A 21,842-nucleotide genomic window follows, 5' to 3' on the forward strand; every position below is an offset into this window, starting at 1 on the left:
TGGAATTTCAGGGTTCATGTAGTGCTGAAAGCTGGCTTAGAGAATTTTGAGCATTATTTTATTAGCGTGTGAGATGAGTGCAATTGTGCGATATTCGGAGCATTCTTTGGCATTGCCTTTCTTTGTGATTGGAATGAAAAACTGATATTTTCCATTCCTGTGGCCACTACTGAGTTCTCCAGATTCACAGCATTATCTTTCAGGATTTGAAATAGCTCAGTTGGAGTTCCATCACCTCCTCTAGCTTTGTATATAGTGATGCTTTCTAAGGCCCACTTGACTTGACATTCCAGGTTATCTGGCTGTAGGTGAGTGATCACACCATCGTGATTATCTTGGTCATGAATATCTTTTTGTACAGTTCTTATGTGTATTCTTGCAACCTCTTCTTAATATCTTCTGCTTCTGTTAGGTCCATACCATTTTTGTTTTTTATCGAGCTCATCTTTGCATGAAATTTTCCCTTGGTATCTCTAGTTTTCTTCAAGAGATCTCTAGTCTTTATCATTCTGTTTTTGTCCTCTCTTTCTTTGCACTGATCACTGAGGAAGGTGTTCTTATCTTTTGTTGCTATTCTTTGGAATTCTGCATTCAGATACTTCTATCTTTCCTTTTCTCCTTTGCTTTTTGCTTCTCTTCTTTTCACAGCTATTTGTAAGGCCTCCCCAGACAGCCATTTTGCTTTTTTGCATTTCTTTTCCAAGGAGATGGTCTTGATCCCTGACTCCTGTGCAATGTCACAAAATTCAGTCCATAGTTCAAGAGGAACTGTATCTATCATACCTATTCCCTTAAGTCTATTTCTCACTTCTACTGTATAATCATAAGGAAAATGACACTTATTGTTTTACTTATTTCATTTTATTAAAATAAGAAATTGTTTTGGTAATATCAGCCTTTTTCTTTTGAGGCTCATGGACTTATTAGAAAATAATGTTCCCAAATGGAGGTTTCTCTGGTGTCTGGGTATATCATAATCCAAATCATAATCCATAATAGTGTATGTCTGGGCCTGATTCAAAACAAAGTCCTTATTTCTCTTCTGCTTGTTCTTTAATGTTCAAAGAACCATCAGAATCATCCAGCGTGAGTGTCTCTGACATAAATCTTGAATGTGGGATGTTACTGTTGCTGGTGGGAAAGTATCTGTGTTATTTTGTAGCTCTTATTTTGTCTTGTTGAAACTTTTACCCCTGTATTCCTAGGGAATGCAAAAACATAGCAGTAAAACACACATATATGAAGGTCTTTACTCTGGACAGTTGTAAGTGTGACTCAGCCTGGTTATATGAAGCAGTGGAGGGACGCAGAATATAAAGAGAGGTGAGCCAGACCATGATACAGAGTCTTCTTCAAATCTGGCAGATATGTCCTTGGCCATGCGGCTATGAAACATCTCCAGGCATCCAGTGTGCTGGTATCAGGCCTTCGGGGCCTAGGGGTGGAGATTGCCAGGAATATCATCCTTTGTGGTGTCAAAGCTGTCACCCTGCATCATCAGGGTACTGCTCAGTGGGCTGACCTATTGCCCCAGGTACCTCTTCCTGACTCACTTTCCTTGCCCAAGCAAAAAACTTCCTCACCTCTGCATTCACATCACTTTTTTCTTTTGTGTAACTTGTATTTCTACCTGCAAGAGGAGGGCATTGGTAAAAACTGGGCTGAGGAATCACAGCCTCACCTTGCTGAACTCAACTGCTATGTGCCAGTCAGCATCTACACTGTGGCCCTTGTGGATGACTTCCTTAGTGGTTTCCAGGTATCTTGCCTCATCAAATCACCTTATGCTTCTCAGATCCATTTTCTGGTTTGTTTGTTTGTCTGTTGTTTTATCGGACTGGGCCTGTTGGGTGCTGAAACACTGCCTAGAGTTTCCTAGAAAACTTGGGTACTGAATCTCTTCTTTTGTTGTAGGCACTTACTCTGGTGAAAAGAGAAGAACATTCGGACAAAGATTTTTTTCCAAATTGTTGTGAAACAGGATTAGCTTTGTCCTGTTTTGTTTAGTTTCAAAATGGAATAAAATAAAGTTTAGGATTTGTGGTTAAACACCAACTTTTACAAAGTATGTTAAAGGGCTTACCGGGGAGTAGCCAGGTAGGAGTGTGTGTTTATTTTTTAAAATAAGTGAATTAGTTGGTCTTCTGATTCTGTCCTGTTACTTTTCTTGTCATAGTCTGGGAATTCATATTTATCTTGAGTTTTCACCACCACTGAGTGTTATACACACTTTATTTTTGTAGAAAATATAGAAACAGGAATCTTGAGCCCTGACCTTCTGCCAGTTCCTGACTTGCCTTTCTCCTTTGTTTTCTTACTCCCCTTCACCCTAGTGTCAATCCTTTTCGCAGTGAGCATCTTTCTTGTTAAATGTGGTGGTCCTTACTAACTCTGCTTTGGAGGACTAGCTGCAGGTGGGTGAGTTCTATCATGGACATGGAATCACGCTGGTGGTAGCAGACAATCGAGGTCTTTTTGGGTGAGTTCCAGCTTCTCCATTTATGCCTAAATCCTTCCTAGCCCAGGCAAAACACCCTGGCTCTCAGTGCCCTAATGGATCTCTTACAAAAAGCTTGAAAAGAAGTTTGCATGTCCACCTCTGCCTGTACTGTGAAAGTACTTCCTTATTACCAGCATGATGCCTGAGTACCTGAGTTCCTGGTCTCAGTCCTGTTTTCTCCTTTTACAGGCAGTTGTTCTGTGACTTTGGAGAGGAAATGATCCTCACTGATTCCAATGGGGAACAGCCCCTGACTGCTATGGTGTCTATGGTTACCAAGGTATGGAGTCTGGCCCCAGGTAGACATGTTTGTAGCCTAAGTCCTTGTCTATGCTCCTAGTATCCTGATTCTACATGAGACTTTCTTTTTCTTTTCCAGTCGGGGCAACCCTGGTGTTGTCACTGGTCTGGATGAATCCTAACACAGATTTGAGAGTGGTGACTTTGTCTCCTTTACAGAAGCTCAGGGCATGAATGAACTCAGTGGCATCTACTCACTAGAGATCAAAGTCCTGGGTATGCTAAGCTGGGGGGTAAAGAAATTATTACCTAGAGCAAAGGGAGAATTATCTCTATGGTCATATGTATGTATACTGAATTGCACCATAGGCCAAGAGGAGAAAACTCTCTAATCTCTCACCTAGGATTTATAAGATATGTGTCCATGTAGCCTTAGTTGAGAACTGTGAACTGAACCTAGAAGCAGAAAGATTAATACTGCTAGTATTTAATTCCATCTGGCTCATTGGCTGCACCTCTTTTATTTTTTTCTTTAACTTTGAGACTGTGTAAAAGTAAAGTCTGTGTTTGCTTTTCCAAGTAATAGCTTCATCACTGCACAAAAAGCAAAATATGTGCAATTTCATGTGTGTAATAAACTTCTTCCAGCACTAAAACCTAGAAGAGCCTTTTTTATTTTATAGTTCTCAAATTAAAATTATTTGCTGGGTTTCACAGTTCCATGCTCTATACATTTAAATGTGCATACAGTAACATTTTGCTTCTCCCCAAACTATATCATATGTTGTCCTTTAGTGGTGACTCTTCTTGTGTTTTGATGTTTGAAGTTGTCTTTATTTCAGAATACCTAATTTTGAAAAAAAAATTGCAGAGTGTATCATTCTAGATATCATTTCTTAAATATGTAATACTGTTCTTTCTTGCCTGTTTTCCCCACGAAGTCTCCTGTTCTAATCCTTGTTCCTTTGTATTTAATGTTCTTGTATTTTCTGTCACTGATCTTTAGAAATGGATTGATGATCATAGACCTTAATATATGTTCTGATTATGATAGACCATTGTGTAATTTTCTCGGTGATTCCTTTCAAATTTATTTTACCTCTGAGATCATAGTTTTGTCAAATTTGGGGTATTTCTGCCCTGCTCCCTTTCTTTGGTCTTAATGCTACTTTCTCAGCCCACTCATCACTCCATCATCTCTGTGAAGATCTCCAATTTGATGTAATTTAAGCCACTTTACTTTTTCGGATTTCTCTCCACTCTTTGTTGTACTTTGGATAATTTCTTCTACTTTGTTAAATCTACTACTTTTTTTTCTTGTGTGTTAATTTGTTAAACCTACCAAGTTTACAAAGTCAGTGCACACATATATGCATGTGGTCACTGAAGTGGTGTCCAAGTCTTTGGGACCCTACAGACTATAGTTGATCAGGATCCTCTGTCCATGGATTCTGAAGGCAAGAACACTGGAGTGGAATACAATTTCTTCCTCCAGGGAATCTTCCCACCCAGGGATCAAACCTGGGTCTCTTTTAATGTCTCCTGCATTCGCAGGCGAGATCTTTACAACTAGCACCAGCTGTCAAGTCATAAATATATTTCATGCATCAATGGAGTTCTCAGTAGTCATGAATATAGTAAATAATTATTTGGAACATATAAAAAATACATATGGCTGCTTCAAGTGAAAAGATACGTGGAGTTTAACACATCTCAACAAATGCCAGAGCCAATTTTTTTTAAAAAGAAATAATGTTTCAAACTTTAAAGATTGATGAAAATTAAAGCCAAATACACATGATCTGGAAATTTTTGATGGATGAAAAATACTTGTGGATTATAAATTGTGGAAAATTCTGAAAGAGATGGGAATACCAGATCACCTGACCTGCCTCTTCAGAAACCTATATGCAGATCAGGAAGCAATGGTTTGAACTGGACATGGAACACTAGACTGGTTCCAAATAGGAGAAAGAGTACGTCAAGGATGTATATTGTCACCCTGCTTATTTAACTTATATGCAGAGTACATCGTGAGAAACATTGGGCTGGAAGAAACATAAGCTGGAATCAAGATTTCCAGGAGAAATATCAAAAACCTCAGATATGCAGATGACACCACCCCTATGGCAGAAAGTGAAGAGGAACTAAAAAGCCCCTTGATGAAAGTGAAAGTGTAGAATGAGACAGTTGGCTTAAAGCTCAACATTCAGACAATGAAGATCATGGCATCTGGTCCCATCACATCATGGGAAATAGATGGGGAAACAGTGTCAGATTTATTTTTCTGGGCTCCAAAATCACTGCAGTTGGTGACTGTAGCCATGAAATTAAAAGATGCTTACTCCTTGGAAGAAAAGTTATGACCAACCTAGATTGTATATTCAAAGGCAGAGACATTACTTTGCCGACTAAAGTCCATCTAGTCAAGACTATGGTTTTTCCTGTGGACATGTATGGATGTGAGAGTTGGACTGTGAAGAAGGCTGAGCACCGAAGAAATGATGCTTTTGAACTGTGGTGTTGGAGAAAACTCTTGAGAGTCCCTTGGACTGCAAGGAGATCCAACCAGTCCATTCTGAAGGAGATCAGCCCTTGGATTTCTTTGGAGGGAATGATGCTAAAGCTGAATCTGCAGTATTTTGGCCACCTCAAGTGAAGAGTTGACTCACTGGAAAAAACTGTGATGCTGGGAGGGATTGGGGGCAGGAGGAGAAGGGAACGACAGAGGATGAGATGGCTGGATGGCATCACTGACTCGATGGACGTGAGTCTGAGTGAACTCCAGGGGTTGTTGATGGACAGTCAGGCCTGGCATGCTGCGATTCATGGGGTCACAGATTCATACACAACGGAGTGACTGAACTGAACCGAACTGAAAGCCAGATATACATGATCGGGAAATTTTTAATTGATGCAAAATAATTGTGGATTTTAAAGTGTTCTAGCTGCATTTTAGTTTTTCTTTTTGTAAGTTTTGAACTTCTCTCATTGATGTTGGATCCTTTCAGAACTTGCTTCTTTTTCCTCTGGAGTGACATATTAGAGATAGAATACCTATGTTATTGAGGACATCAGCATTGTGGGTTTTTTCCTTTGTTTGTTTTTAATGAATGTATTTTTAAATGAAGTGTAATTGATGGAGAAGCTTGTGTTAGTTTCTTGTTTATAGTGTTTTAGTTTTATATACATTATTTTATGTATTCTTATCCACTATAGTTTATCACAGCATATTGGAAATGGCTCCTTGTACTATATAACAGGGCCTTGTTGTTTATTCATATTATGTATAGTAGTTTGTATCCTCTAATTCCATACTTGCAATCCAAGGGAGAGGTAGGTTGTAGAGAGGGAGAGTGGGAGCTTCTTCCATTCTGGTTTTGATAGTACTGTTGATCCTGAGAGGGCGTGAAGACACCTTGGAGGGTGAAGACAGATAAGTCTTCATGCTTTTTATCCTCCAAGTCCCTACACCTTTAGTATCTGTGATACCTTAAATTTATCTGAATATATCCGAGGAGGCATTGTCAGTCAGGTCAAGATAATTAGATAAGCTTGTGAGTATGTGCAGGAGGGTGTACTGTAGGGGTTCAGCTATTGCTTGTTTTGTTTAGCTTTTCTAGTTCTGATGTGCTGTTTTCTATTGTTCACCAGAAATCCTTGCTCAACTTACTGGCAGAGCCAGACCTTGTGATAACAGATATTGCCAAGTATTCTCTCTCTGCTCATCTGCACATTGGTTTCCAGGCCTTGCACCAGTTCTGTGCTCAGCATGGCCGGCCCCCTCAGCCCCACAATTAGGTAGGTGGGTGAACAAGCCAGCCTGGGTCCTGACACAAAATTTCCACCATTACTTCTTCTTCTCTTTACTGTTTCTACCTCTCCCTCTCCCTACAGTGGCCTGACTGACTCTTTGTTTCTTGTGTCATACCAGAAGTATGTAGTGGAACATATGTCCCTAGCAGAGGCTAGGAAGGCTCAAGACCTTCCAGTAGTGCAGCAAAACAATTTGGATGAAGACCTCATTCAGAAGCTGGCTTACGTGGCTGCTGGGGATCTAGCACCCATTAATGCCTTCACTGGGGCCTGGCTGCTCAGGAGGTTATGGGGGTATGTTAGGGTGGAAGGACAATGGTGCAGTGGGCTACTTTCTTTCTGACTCTGCTACTTGCTGTTATGCAGTGGCTGTACTCTGATGCCCTTGAGGTTCTCCATGGGAGCAAAAGGCTCTTACAGAGGACAGATACCTTTCAGTATGTGATCATGGCCCACAGAGAAGGCATTTCTTTGGTCTTCTCTGACACCTTTTCTCTAATCCTCTCCTCCCTTCACATTACACAGTGACAGAACCATTACTATGGGCAGGTAGCTGTATTTGGCTCCGGCCTGCAAGTGAAGCTGGGTAAGCAGAGATACTTCTTGGCTAGAACTCCTATTAGGCAAACACTACTTTCATTTATTCTAGCTCTGGCCACCTCTTCTGGAGTCTCCTGTTGGCTTAGAAGGGAGGGTGTTTGATTGTACCTTCATCTCTTCTGTGTACTTTTTTTTTTTTTTCATATTAGGTCCTTTGTTCTTGGTCTTCTGCCTCTTTCTTGATGTCCATGCATTTTCATGCTCCTGGTACTTCAATATTCAATACTAGATCCTCTTCACCAATCCTCTCTTTCAGACTCCAGGAGGAATAAGGACTGAGGGGTGGCTTTGTTTCCCTAGTGCCCCTAACCATTACCTCTCTCTCTTCTTGACTGCCTCTCAGGTTGGTGCAGAGGGCATTGGGTGTGAATTGATCAAAAACTTTGCCATGATTGGGCTAGGCTGTGGGGATGGTGGGTCAATCACAGTTACAGACATGGAAATCATTGAGAAGTCAAATCTGAACTGAGAGTTTCTGTTTGGGATGTCACGGTGAGTGAGATGGACAGGGTTAAGTTGTGTTTTTCTCCCTTTTCTTCTAATCTGTCATACTGACTTAGGTGTTTTTTGTTTCCCCCTTTCCTTCAGTTCCTCCATTAATTTTTCTCTACAGTTCAGTGTTTCAGCAGATATTCACTGAGTACTTATATCTTGCATTGGCCATATTATATCTCTTCCTATTCTTTTTTTCCATTGAATTTTAGTTTCTGCTTACATGAGATTACAGAAGCTAGATTATACGAGTGAGTCTTATGTAAAATTCAGGGTTATTTTTTGCCTGTTAAGTGTTTTCCTTTCACTTTATCATGCAGGTACTAGGCACAACTTTGATACTTGAGATATATAAGAAAATAGAGAAGTTTCTACTCTCAACGAGCAGTGGTATAAGATTAGGGAGATTCTCAACATTCAGTGGAGGTAGTCAGCCGCTCCAGTGTTCTTGCCTGGAGAATCCCAGGGCCGGGGGAGCAGGGTGAGCTGCCGTCTATGGGGTCTCAAGAGTCGAACACAATTGAAGTGACATAGCAGCAGCAGCCACAGAAGCAGACAGCACTCTTTCCTCAAGTCCATACATGTTTCAAGACTTACTAGGATATTATTTTCTTTTTATTCTCATTTCACCAGCGGAATAGGGAATCTTCATCTGTACCTCTGAAAGTTGATTGCAAAGGACGCGGTGTTTTCCAAATGACGAGATCAATATATGATTGTATAGAATTATGCATTAAGGAAAGATACCTTCAAAATGAATTGAAAAGCAGTGGATGTTGATATGAATTTCACATTTTACTTTGCAACTACATTTGTAAACACTTGTCAAGTGTTATGTATTAAAAAAAAAAAATCACCTAAAAACTTACTGAAATATTTTTTGGTAAGGCTGAGTCAGCTCAGTTCAGTCATTCAGTCGTGTCCGACTCTTTGCGAAGCCACGAATTGCAGCACACCAGGCCTCGCTGTCCATCACCAACTCCTGGAGTTCACTCAGAGTCGCATCGATTGAGTCAGTGATGACATCGAGCCATCTCATCTTCTGGCATCACCTTCTCCTCCTGCTCCCAATCCCTCCCAGCATCAGTCTTCTCTAATGAGTCAACTCTTCACATAAGGTGGCCAAAGTGCTGGAGTTTCAGCTTTAGCATCATTCCCTCCAAAGTAATCCCCGAGTTGATCTCCTTCAGAATGGACTGGTTGGATCTCCTTGCAGTCCAAGGGACTCTCAAGAGTCTTCTCCAACACCACAGTTCAAAAGCATCAATTCTTCAGTGCTCAGCCTTCTTCACAGTTTAACTTTCACATCCATACATGACTACTGGAAAAACCATAGCCTTGACTAGACGGACCTTAGTCGGCAAAGTAATGTCTCTGCTTTTGAATACGCTGTCTATGTTGGTCATAACTTTCCTTCCAAGGAGTAAGCATCTTTTAATTTCATGGCTGTAGTCACCATCTGCAGTGATTTTGGAGCCCCCCCAAAATAAAGTCTGACACTATTTGCACTGTTTCCCCATCTATTTCCCATAAAGTAATGGGACCAAATGCCATGATCTTCATTTTCTGAATGTTGAGATTTAAGCCAAATTTTTCACTCTCCTCTTTTACTTTCATTAAGAGGCTTTTAATTCCTCTCCACTGTCTGCCATAAGGCTGGTGTCATCTGCATATCTGATCTTATTGATATTTCTCCTGTCAATCTTGATTCCAGCTTCTGTTTCTTCCAGTCCAGCGCCTCTCATGGTGTACTCAGCATATAAGTTAATTAAGCAGGGTGACAATATACATCCTTGACGTACTCTTTTTCTTATTTGGAACCAGTCTTTTGTTCCATGTCCAGTTCTAACTGTTGCTTCCTGACCTGCATACAGATTTCCAAAGAGGCAGGTTAGGTAGTCTGGTATTCCCATCTCTTTCACAGTTTTCCACAGTTTATTGCAATCCACACAGGCAAAGCCTTTGGCATAGTCAATAAAGCAGAAATAGGTTTTTCTGGAACTCTCTTGCTTTTTCCATGATCCAGCAGATGTTGGCAATTTGTTCTCTGGTTCATCTGCGTTTTCTAAAACCAGCTTGAACATCAGGAAGTTCATGGTTCACGTATTGCTGAAGCCTGGCTTGGAGAATTTTGAGCATTACTTTACTAGCATGTGAGATGAGTGCTAGCTTGTGCATTGTGGTGGTAGCTTGAGCATTCTTTGGCATTGCCTTTCTTTGAGATTGGAATGAAAACTGATTGTGTGGTAGCTTGAACATTCTTTGGCATTGCCTTTCTTCGAGATTGGAATGAAAACTGATCTTTTCCAGTCCTGTGGCCACTGCTGAGTTTTCCAAATTTGCTGACATATTGAGTGGAACAATTTATCCTTTATATTCTTTTAAACAAAATATATAATGTGTTGACTGCAGTAGTTGTGAAAATTCATCTGCCTTCTAAAATATCTTCAGAGAAAATTGCAAAACCATAAATACACTCGATTCCCGTCTAATATGAAGGTTTTCATGTTGTGATATTTTTCTTAATGATTGTGTTATATAATGGGATTATCCCAGTCTTAAACAGACAAATACTATTTAAACTTTTCTCTGTTTAGATGTCTAATATTAAAAAAAAAATTAAGAGCTCTAATTTTGTCAGCTGCCACCATGGATAAATACCAAGAGCAAAATGTACAGTTTGAACGTGGAGTGAAAAATGTTTTGGGCTAAGAATGAAAATTAAGATAAAGAACATAGTGCCATGATATGGTAGTTTGCAATGTGTTAAAAAAAAGTATCGTTGGAGAGGTGACATTTCCAGAGAATTAAAGATGAGATAGGTGAAGGGAAAGAAATCTCAGGAACGAGTATACCACATAAATGTAGTCGCATAAGGAAAATCTCAAGGTTGAAGTATTCTTTCGGTAATCAAGAACAGTGAAAGTGAGATACCATGGGAATACAGAAACTTATAAAAGTAATAGGGGCCATCTCATCTTACCCTTAGTTGAAAGTGGGAACTGATAAAGGGTTTTGAACAGAAAAGGAACTTGAGCTGATACAGGGTTTCAGAGTATCTCAGTTTTGTAAACCAGATGATCTTGGTTTTCTAACAGTGAATGCATCACACGTGCATTCTGGCTGCTGGTAAGTAAAACTAACAATTCAAATTGGGTTGATAGAAGAAACAGGTGCTCAACACATTGTCACCTTTGTATCACTGTTTGTTTGTTTGTTTTTCCCAGCCCTGATCCCAATTTCTTTCGTCCTCAGCTGTGTGGCAATTTTTATGTGCCACAGAGCCTCTAAACTCACAGTGTTGGTCCTGAGCATCATTACTTAATCAGTTTTTAGAATAGATCTTAACAGATTAGTTGGGTGATTATATGAATGACAGTTCTGTTTCCTCTGTTCCCACCAAGAAATCGAAGTCTGACACAGCTGCTGCAGCTGTGAGCCAAATAAATCCACACTCTGGGTTATAAGCCATCAGAACTGTGTGAACCCTGAGACAGAGCGTGTGTATGATGATGACTTCTTCCAAAATCTGAATGGTGTGGCCAATGTCCTAGACAGTGTGGATGCCCGTAAGTGTTCTGGATGGGTGAGAACAAGGCCAGAGCCATGTTTTTGTTTTCAGAAGGCAGTGTCATCATCTTATGTAGTGGTGTTTACCTCCCCTTCATCTGCTGACTAATTTCCACAGGCATGTACATGGACTGGCCGTGTGTTTACCACTGTAAGTCACTTCTGAAGTCAGGCACCCTGGGAACCAAGGGTAATGTACAAGTGGTAATCCCCTTCCTGACAGAGGCATACAGCTTCAGCCAGGACCCTCCTGAGAAATCCATCTCCATTTGCAGGCTGAAGCACTTCCCGAATGCCATCGAGCACACTTTGCACGTGATCAGCTATGGGAGTAGAAAGAGGTGGAACAGATAAGCATTTAGGCAGTGTGAAGCTCTTTTTATTCCAGTGATGTAAGCAAGCCTCAGTGTATATAAAATGTGCTCTGCCTTCAAATCTCCTTCATTCACTTTAAACTTAGCACCATAAACTTTTTGAAATGCTTTTTCTTAACTTGTGAATTTTATTTTGCAAACATACAGGGAAGCATTATGTATACTATGCAAAATATTTTACATAAGAATTGTATATCTAACAACTGAAGGTGTTTTTCTTAATATACAGGATATTGTTTACTTGTAAACAAGATCCTCTTCTTAAAATCTGCTCTGTTCATGGTTTAAACCCCTCTCTAATACTGAGTACATAGTTTTGAATATAGCTTTCTTATTTTTGTCAAAAATACATTTAGCAGCTTGTCAGAATAATTTTATTTATATAATGTTCATATATACAGAAGTACATATCTTTCATCTCAATTGACAACATAAAAGCCTCCCGTTATCTGGCACTCAGAACCTACCACTAATTCCTGTCTTCATTTCTGTCCCCAAGTAATTATCATTTTACAAAAATAATCCTTAATGTATTTTTTGAGTATATTTAGGAAGTATGGGAATACTAAGAAAGGGAGAAGAAACAGTCGGATCTGTCACATTTTCTTTCAGGATGAGTTTATACTTGAATCAGGTATTCAGAACACAGTTTTTATCTCTGCCTGTCCATGCCTCCCATGTTTGTGTGTGTGTATATATACATATATTTATAGTTAGAGACAGAGGGAGAGGTAGTAAGATGTGTTGATGTGTGTGTCTGAGTCTGTTTCTCTCAATATATAAAACTTTGCAAGATTATGGTTTCATTACTCTGTTTCTTTCTACTAATATACAGAGAGGCCAATAAAAGGGCTTTTGAAACAAATACCTGTTTAACACTTGGACTTAAGCTCTTCATGCTTCAGATCCCTTATCTGTAAAATGGAAATGAAAGTTGTAACTCTCACAGGACATTTGTAAAGAATTTACATTTGGTATATCCATGTGACATTCACAATAAGTTTAAAATACATACCTGTGTGCTTATTCTTTGAAAAATTTTCCTTGAGGTGTAGATATTAGTGACATAGAATTTTGAAATGAGGATTCAAAAGACAAGATGTACCTGAAAGTCACAAAAGTGTATCAGAGCTGGCATTTGAACCTGGATCTCCACCAACAGGATGTTTCACCTCACTTTTCCTGAAACTGTATTTATTTATCTCTGTAATTCTAAGGGTCACAAAGTGCTATTATTACTTTCTGCCCAGTCCTTAGAAGATTACTGTGGAGAGATCACTCATGTTCTATTATTTCTGTGAACTTTTTTTTTCTATAATTGAGTCATGAGATCCTAGGTTAACATGTACAACCTCAGAAGACGGTTTACACAAACAAGCTTGGCAATAATCTCTGCCCATACTAACATCACTGATTTTTAAATGGAATGATGGGGGCTTCAAAAGTTTGAATAGCCCCATTGAAGAGCTTCATCCCTCTGTTTTCCCAAAGCAGATATGCCAGTCCTGTTTCCTATATTTTCCAGATGGTCTCTCTAAATGCCTGCAGAAAACTTAACTTTGCTTCCCATATCTCACGTAATGTTTTCTGCTCTGTCTGCAGTGGGCTCGGGATGAGTTTGAAGGTCTTTTCAAGAAATCAGAGGAAAACATCAATCAATAACTTATGTGAGTACTTTGGTGCAAATGCCTGCTCACCCTGCCTCTGGCCTGTCAGTCAAAGTACTCTGTAACCATTTAACATTTAGGAGCTACTGTATTTTTTTATTTTGGGTGTTTGAGTGATACACCAAGAATCACACCGGTGATGTGTGGACACTTAGTTCCACAGTCAAGGATTGAAACCATACCCCTTTGGTAGAAGCACAGTTAGTGGTGACCAGGGAATTGCTTGGTCTACTTTCTAAATAAATTAATGGTTGCTTAGGTGACAGGACTGAATTTCCACAGATATAAACTTACTCCTAAGACCACTTTGTAATTCTGTGTTGGTTTCCACTCTAATTCTTGATAAAGATGCAATGTTTGTGGAACGAACACTGTGCCTGGCAACCAGCCAACCTCTGGAGGTACTGGAGGCTGTGCAATGAAGCTTAGTGCTGCAGTGGTCACCATCATGGGCTGACTGTGTGACCTGAGTGTACTATCACTGGCATACCCTGTACTCCAAAAACATCAGACAGCTGCTGTATAACTTTACTTCTAACCAGGTAATAACACAGTTGCAGGGACCATTTGTCAGAATAGGTCTACAGGGAACAGTCTGCCCCAGCGTTTTGTAATTTATTTTTATTTATTTTTAAATGGAGAGTAGTTGCTTTACACTGTTGTATTGACTTCTGCCATGCGTTTGACATGATTCATTCCAGTTAATCCAGTTGTGGCAGGCTCAGCAAAGCATTGAGAGCTCTTAAAATGAATAAGAAAAATGATTTTTGAGGTCAAAGACTGCCACTGTTCTCCCTTAATCCCCAGTTAGTGTTTACTCTAGCCCTTGTATGCTTGGTATCAGTTTCCTTTAGATGTAGGATGTGTCATTCCAGATTCCAATCAAGACTGCCGAAATTGTAGAAGAAACAATTCAGAGTTAATCTCATAGAATCTATCTGTTTTCTCTTGGAACAAGTTATTCAGTTCATCTTTTCACCTCAGTATACTCACCATGGAATTAGGAATAGTTATGGCCTAATTTCATTAGAGTTTTGTGAAGGTAAATTGCTCTTTATTAAGTTAGTAAGTTAATTTGTTAGTACAGTGCCTGGTGGGCTTCCCTGGTGGCTCAATGGTAAAGAATCTGCCTGAAGTGCAGGCGACCTGGGTTCGATCCCTGGGTCAGGGAGATCCACCAGAGAAGGGAATAGCTACTCATGCCAGCATTCTTGTCTGGAGGCTCCCATGGACAGAGGAGCCTGGTGTGCTTCAGTCCACAAGGTCACCAAGAATTGGACATGACTTAGCATCTGAACAACAACAACACATTGGCTGGCAGTCCGTAAAAGTTTCATCAATATCTCTGTATATGGCAGAAAGTGAGTGTCAAAGTATGGTGAGTTGGGAGTTTCAGGACTGAAAAAAAAAGAGTTGTGGTTATCAAAGAGAATTCTTGTGTCAGGTTCTGTTCCCCTACATTTTTCTGTTTTCTAGCTTACAGGTTCAGGAGGCCCTCTCTGGTCTGGGCCTAAACGCAGGCCATACCCACTCATCTTTGATGTCAATGATGTAAGTCTATTCTCCTGTGTCTCCTGCAGTTGGGTAGAATGTCACTGAATGGGTGCTAAGGAGGCTGAGCCTCTGTAGATGAGTACTGATGTTCTTACCCCTCCATACCTTGCCTCCTTTAAGGCTCTGCATCTGGACTACATGACAGCTGCTGCCAACAGCTTTGCCCGGACTTATGGGAGAAGGAAATGGCAACCCACTCCAGTGTTCTTGCCTCGAGAGTCCCAGGGATGGGGGAGCCTGGTGGGCTGCTGTCTATGGGGTCGCGCAGAGTCTGACATGACTGAAGCGACTTAGGAGCAGCAGCAGCAGCAGCATGGGTTGATGGGCTCTCAGCATCAGAATGCTGTCACCACACTCATTCAGTCTATGCAGGTCCCTGAGTTCATCCCAAATTCCTGCGTCAGGATCCAAGTCTCTGATAAGGAGCTGCAAACCTGTTCCTCTGTTAGTGAGAGCACTTGATTTGGGCTGGAACCACCACACTACTGTAGCCCATGTCAATGCAAGGCTTCTGTGCCCTTTTGCTTTGCCCCTGGCTCTGCTCTGATATCTCAGGTCTGAGATTTACCCTCTGCTCTTTTTCCTTGCTTCTTCATTTGATTGAGACAAATTCTCTCTCACATTACTTCTTTCTTCTCCTTCTTTCAGATAGACCATGTCTTTTCTATGTTTTTTTTTTTTTCCCCTGTTTTGTTCCTTTTTTCCTATACTTCTGTAGAAGAGCTGGACAAAAATATCTTCACGAACCAGATAATCATGATGATGTGATCACTCATCTAAGCCAGACATCCTGGAATATGAAGTCAAGTGTGCCTTAGAAAGCATCACTATGAACAAAGCTACTGAAGGTGATGGAATTTCAGTTGAACTATTTCAAATCCTGAAAGATGATGCTGTGAAAGTGTTGCATTCAATATGCTAGCAAATTTGGAAAACTCAGCAGTAGTCACATGACTGGAAAAGGTCAGTTTTCATTCCAATCCCAAAGAAAGGCAATGCTCAAACTACTGCACAATTGCACTCATCTCACATGCTAGTAAAGTAATGCTCAAAATTCTCCAAGCCAGGCTTCAGCAATACATGAACCACGAACTTCCAGATGTTCAAGTTGGTTTTAGAAAAGGCAGAGGAACCAGAGATCAAACTGCCAATATCCGCTGGTTCATGGAAAAAGCAAGAGAGTTCCAGAAAAACATCTATTTTTGCTTTATTGACTATGCCAAAGCTGTTGACTGTGTGGATCACAATAAACTGTGGAAAATTGTGAAAGAGATGGGAATACCAGACCACCTGACCTGCCTCTTGAGGAATCTGTATGCAGGTCAGAAAGCAACAGTTAAAACTGGACATGGAACAAGAGACTCTTTCCAAACGGGAAAAGGAGTACGTCTAGGCTGTATATTGTAACCCTGCTTACTTAACTTATATGCAGAGTGCATCATGAGAAATGCTTGACTGGAAGAAACACAAGATGGAATCAAGATTACAGGGAGAAATATCAATAATCTCAGATATGCAGAGATTATGCATAATACCCATATGGCAGAAAGTGAAGAAGACATAAACAGCCTCTTGATGAAAGTGAAAATGGAGAGTGAAATGTTGGCTTAAAGCTCAACATTCAGAAAACGAAGATCATGGCATTTGGTCCCATCACTTTATGGGAAATAGATGGGGAAATAGTGTAAATAATGTCACACTTTATTTTTTGGGGGGCTCCAAAATCACTGCAGATTGTGATTGCAGCCATGAAATTAAAAGACGCTTACCCCTTGGAAGAAAAGTTATGGCCAAACTAGATAGCATATTCAAAAGCAGAGACATTACTTTGCAGACTAGGGTCCATCTAGTCAAGGCTATGGTTTTTCCAGTGGTGATGTATGGATGTGAATGTTGGACTGTAAAGAAAGCTGAGTGCTGAATAGTTGATGCTTTTGAACTGTGGTGTTGGAGAAGACTCTTGAGAGTCACTTGGACTTCAAGGAGATCCAACTAGTCCATTCTGAAGGAGATCAGCCATGGGATTACTTTGGAAGGAATGATGCTAAAGCTGAAAATCCAGTACTTTGATTACCTCATGAGAAGAGTTGACTCATTGGAAAAGACTATGATGCTGGGATGGATTGGGGACAGGACGAGAAGGGGACGACGGAGGATGAGATGGCTGCATAGTATCACTGACTCGATGGATGCACATCTGAGTGAACTCTGGGAGTTGGTGATGTAACAGGGAGCCCTGGCATGCTGCAATTCATGGGGTCGCAAAGAATCAGACGAGACTGAGTCACTGAATTGAACAAAACTGAGATAGAAATGGATATGATTTCTACCAGTAGTCTCTGTGCCTGATTTCTCCTCTGCTTCATTTTGACAGATCTCCTCATCTCAGTGCAGTTCGGTCGCTCAGTCGTGTCCGACTTTGTGATGCCATGAATTGCAGCACTCCAGGCCTTCCTGTCCATCACCAACTCTTGGAGTTTGCCCAAACTCATGTCCATCGAGTCAGTGATGTCTTCCAGCCATTTCATCCTCTGTCGTTCCCTTGTTCTCCTGCTCCCAATACCTCCCAACATTAGCGGCCTTTCCAATGAGTCAACTGGCTGCAAGAGGCTTCCAAAGTATTGGAGTTTCAGCTTTAGCATCATTCCTTCAAAAATACAGCCAGGACTGATCTCCTTTAGAATGGACTGGTTCTATCTCCTTGCAGTCCAAGGGACTCTTAAGAATCTTCTCCACTGCCACAATTTAAAAGCATCAATACCTCTGTGCTCAGCTTTCTTCACAGCCCAACTCTTTAACGTGTTATTAATTTGTGTGTATATCTTTTCTCATCTTTCTCTCAAGAATTTCCTCATGTCTCCATGTGTAAATGTTCCCCAACTCAAAATTCCAAGTCTCCTCCTACCTTTCTTGTGTTCTATAAACCTCTCTATATATTTTATCTTCTTGTTTATATCCCTCAATTTCTTCCTTTGTATATCTGTCCTCTCCACCTAAATCTCTTCCATTTTCTGTCTGAAATAGCTACTCACTCAGATGCCTCTTTGTATATTTCTCTTTAGGCATCTCCCTACCTATCTCCCCTTCAGATGTTTTCTACTGTCTATATATATATATATATATATATATATATATATATATATGAATATATATATGAATATATATGAATATATATATGAATATATATATGAATATACAATATATATATTTTAATCTGCACTATTTTTCCCCTCCTTCCTTCTCATATATGTCCTGTTTACCGGGTTCACTACTCCCTTTCCTATTGGTGCATTTCCTGGCAATATTCTTTTCTGTATCATTTATACCCTGGTATCTTCTCTGCCCTTTATCTTATTTCTTATCTTCTCTCTTCTCTGTCTTGCGTCTTTAAGATATCTTATATTTATGTTCTCACTGACATCCCGTGTTTGTTTGTTTGTTTAAGATTTTGGTAAAAAATCACAGGAGTTTTACCGTCTTAATCATGTTTCAAATTATGCTTCAGTTCATTTCAGTTCAGTCGCTCAGTCGTGTCTGACTCCTTGTGACCCCATAAATCTCAGCATGGCAGGCCTCCCTGTCCATCACCAATTCCCAGAGTTCATTCAGATTCACGACCATCGAGTCAGTGATGCCATACTGCCATCTCATCCTCTGCCGTCCGCTTCTCCTCCTGCCCCCAAATCCCTCCCAGCATAAGAGTCTTTTGTAATGAGTCAACTCTTTGCATGGGGTGGCCAAAGTACTGGATTTTCCGCTTTAGCATCATTCCTTCCAAAGAAATCCCAGGGATGATCTTCTTCAGAATGGACTGGTTGGATCTCCTTGCAGTCCAGGTGACTCTCAAGAGTCTTCTCCAACACCACAGTTCAAAGGCATCAATACTTTGGCGCTCAGACTTCTTCACTGTCCAACTCTCACATCCATACATGACCACAGGAAAAACCATAGCCTTGACTAGGTGGACCTTAGTCTGCAAAGTAATGTCTCTGCTTTTGAATATGCTATCTAGGTTGATCATAACTTTTCTTCCAAGAAGTAAGCATCTTTTAATTTCATGGCTGCAGTCACCATGTGCAGTGATTTTGGATCCCCAAAAATAAAGTCTGACACTGTTTCCAGTGTTTCCCCATCTATTTCCCATGAAGTGATTGGATTGGATACCATGATCTTCGTTTTCTGAATGTTGAGCTTTAAGCCAACTTTTTCACTCTCCTCTTTCACTTTCATCAATAGGCTTTTTAATTCCTCTTCACTTTCTGTCGTAATGGTGGTGTCATCTGCATATCTGAAGTTATTGATATTTTAAGCAGTATTAAATACAGTTACATTGTGCAGGAAATTTCTAGAACTTAACTTGCAAATCTTAAACCCTATACCCATCAAGCGGTAACACCCCAGGTCCCTTCCCCTCTGCCTCTGGCAGACAATACTGTATATTCCAGTTGTATGATTTTTATTTTTAGGTACCTTATGCAACATTTTACTTTCTCTCCCTGTCTAAACATGTAGTTCTGAGTCCATTTATGCTGTTAAACTTCCAGGATTTAAATGTTCCTTTTAGGGAGGCTTAATGTTTCACTGAATGGATAGATCATGTTTTTGCATCCATACATCCTTCAGTGAGTAACTTGGGTTGTTCCCAAATTTTTTACAAATAGTATCACTGTCTAAACCTTTCTCAGTGTCTCAGTCTTTTCCCTCAGTGTCCCACACACCAGTTTACTTCTTTTTTCTTTGGGGTGTTTCTGACTTATCTTTCCCACTTTATTTTAGTCTTTCCCATGCTGTCTCTCCATTTAAAACCCTTTATCTGTGTGAATTTCTCTGCCTTACTACAAACTCCTGCTTTAAATTCAGACTCTGGCCTTGAATGTAACGTGTATCTGGGAATTGACATGTACTATCTCTTGACGGCAGATGATAACCACCTACAGGAGCTCATGGCTATGCTGTCCATCCCATCGAGCCTTTCTGGTTTCAAGATGTATCCCATCAACTTTGAGAAGGTGCTTAGGAGGGGAGAACCCTCAGCAGCACAGGAGGATGGGCTAAGACATCTTTAGCTTACATGGGGTTTACATACCCACCATGAAGCCCAGTTATTTTTTGGCCTGGGACATCTTTGGCTGGACTGGCATGTATTGGAGGACAATAGATATCAGTCCTTACTATCTAAAAAAACCTTTGGTTCCTAATCTGCTTCCTCTTTTTGCTCTGTCTCCCCTCAACAATAGGATGATGACACTAACTTTCACATGGATTTCACTGTGGCTGCATCCAACCTCTGGACAGAGAACTATAACATTCCCCCTGCAGACCAGCATAATGTAACAAAAATTTGGATCTAAGTAAGCCAGAAAGAAAAACACCAATACAGTATACTAACACATATATATGGAATTTAGGAAGATGGCAATGACGACCCTGTATGCAAGACAGGGAAAGAGACACAGATGTGTATAACGGACTTTTGGACTCAGAGGGAGAGGGAGAGGGTGGGATGATTTGGGAGAATGACATTCTAACATGTATACTATCATGTGAATTGAATCGCCAGTCTGTGTCTGATGCAGGATGCAGCATGCTTGGGGCTGGTGCATGGGGATGACCCAGAAAGATGTTATGGGGAGGGAGGTGGGAGGGGGGTTCATGTTTGGGAATGTATGTAAGAATTAAAGATTTTAAAATTTAAAAAATAAAAAACTAAAAAAAAAATAATAAAAAAAATAAAAAACTAAAAAAAAAAAAGAAAAAAAAAGAAAAAAAGGAAAAAAAAAATTTGGATCTAACCTTGAACCGTTTCCAAATTTGAATCTGCCATATATGACCTTCTCAGTGGGACCTCAATCTCTCTTAACAACCACCGCTGGTCTCCACAGTCTGTGTCATAGATCAAGCTGACTGCAGGGAAGATCATCCTAGCCATGGCTACAACCACAGCAGCTATATTTGGCCTTGTATGTCTGGAGTTGTACAGAGTGGTACAGGGACACCAACAGTTTGAGTTCAATAAGAATAGCTTCTATAACTTGGCTCTACCCTTTCTCTGCTTCTCTGGGCCCCTTGCCTCACCTCATCACCAGATAAAGTCGTGTTTTATGGAAACCTTTGGTATTACTCATCAGTAAGTGATACTATATATGTGTATGAGTAAGTGGTACATGTATCTTAGCCTTGGAGGTCTGGCTCTGGTTTTCATCATTCTGGAAGTTTAATTTTGTGCCCTCTGTGTTCATTATTTTTGTGCCCTCTGTGTTCATTGTTTGAACCTGTGCACTGTGGAAATGAAACTGTCATATTTGTGATTTATAGAAGAGACTCTATCCTGGGCATGTCCCTTGATTTACTATACTGTGCTTTATCCTACAGTTTTATAACCAAGAGTGAACACTTTGGGACAGCTTTGAGGTCCAGGGGCTGCAGCCTAATGGTAAAGAGAATACCCTCAAGCAGCTCCTTGACCACTTTAAGATGAGGCCCCTTCTTAAATTGCTACACATAGGGTAGTGCTTGCCCAGGTCCATCCTCGTGACACTGTCGCCCCTCCTTTTCACCATCTTCAGACAGAACACAAATTGGAGATCACCATGCTATCTCAAGGTATATGCATGCTCTACTCCTTTTTCATGCCACCCAGCAAGCTGAAGGAATGGATGGACCAATCGCTAGTTGAGGTCACTGGGCAGGGAGAAAGAGGTTCTGTTTCAGCTAGGAGGCATCAGCTATCTATGCAACTCATGTTACTTATTTTCCCCTTTATATCCTTTTATCTTTTTTCTACGTGCCTGACCCTGTTATTCCTCATACTAGGATGACAGAAATCGCGAGTCAAGTATCAAAGCAAAAGTTGGGACAACATCTGCAAGCATTGGTGCTTGAGCTGTACTGTATTGGTGAGGATGGTGAAGATGTGGAACTTCCCCATGTACGATACAGCATTAGCTTATTCCTTTATATTCCTCTTCCATTTTTTCAGTCAACTCAACTTTCTGGCAAATGCTGAGTCTCACATCCTTTTGAGAACTT

The 21,842-nt window shown here is 40.4% G+C and overlaps 1 pseudogene; it reads left to right on the forward strand.

Annotated features, from left to right (window-relative positions):
• Window positions 1–1,056: 1,056 nt before the first annotated feature.
• LOC132658935 (ubiquitin-like modifier-activating enzyme 1) lies at window positions 1,057–21,819 on the forward strand (annotated as a pseudogene).
• Window positions 21,820–21,842: the final 23 nt, after the last annotated feature.

This window comes from Ovis aries, chromosome Y (genome assembly GCF_016772045.2).
Source record: "Ovis aries strain OAR_USU_Benz2616 breed Rambouillet chromosome Y, ARS-UI_Ramb_v3.0, whole genome shotgun sequence".
Lineage (NCBI taxonomy): Eukaryota > Metazoa > Chordata > Mammalia > Artiodactyla > Bovidae > Ovis > Ovis aries.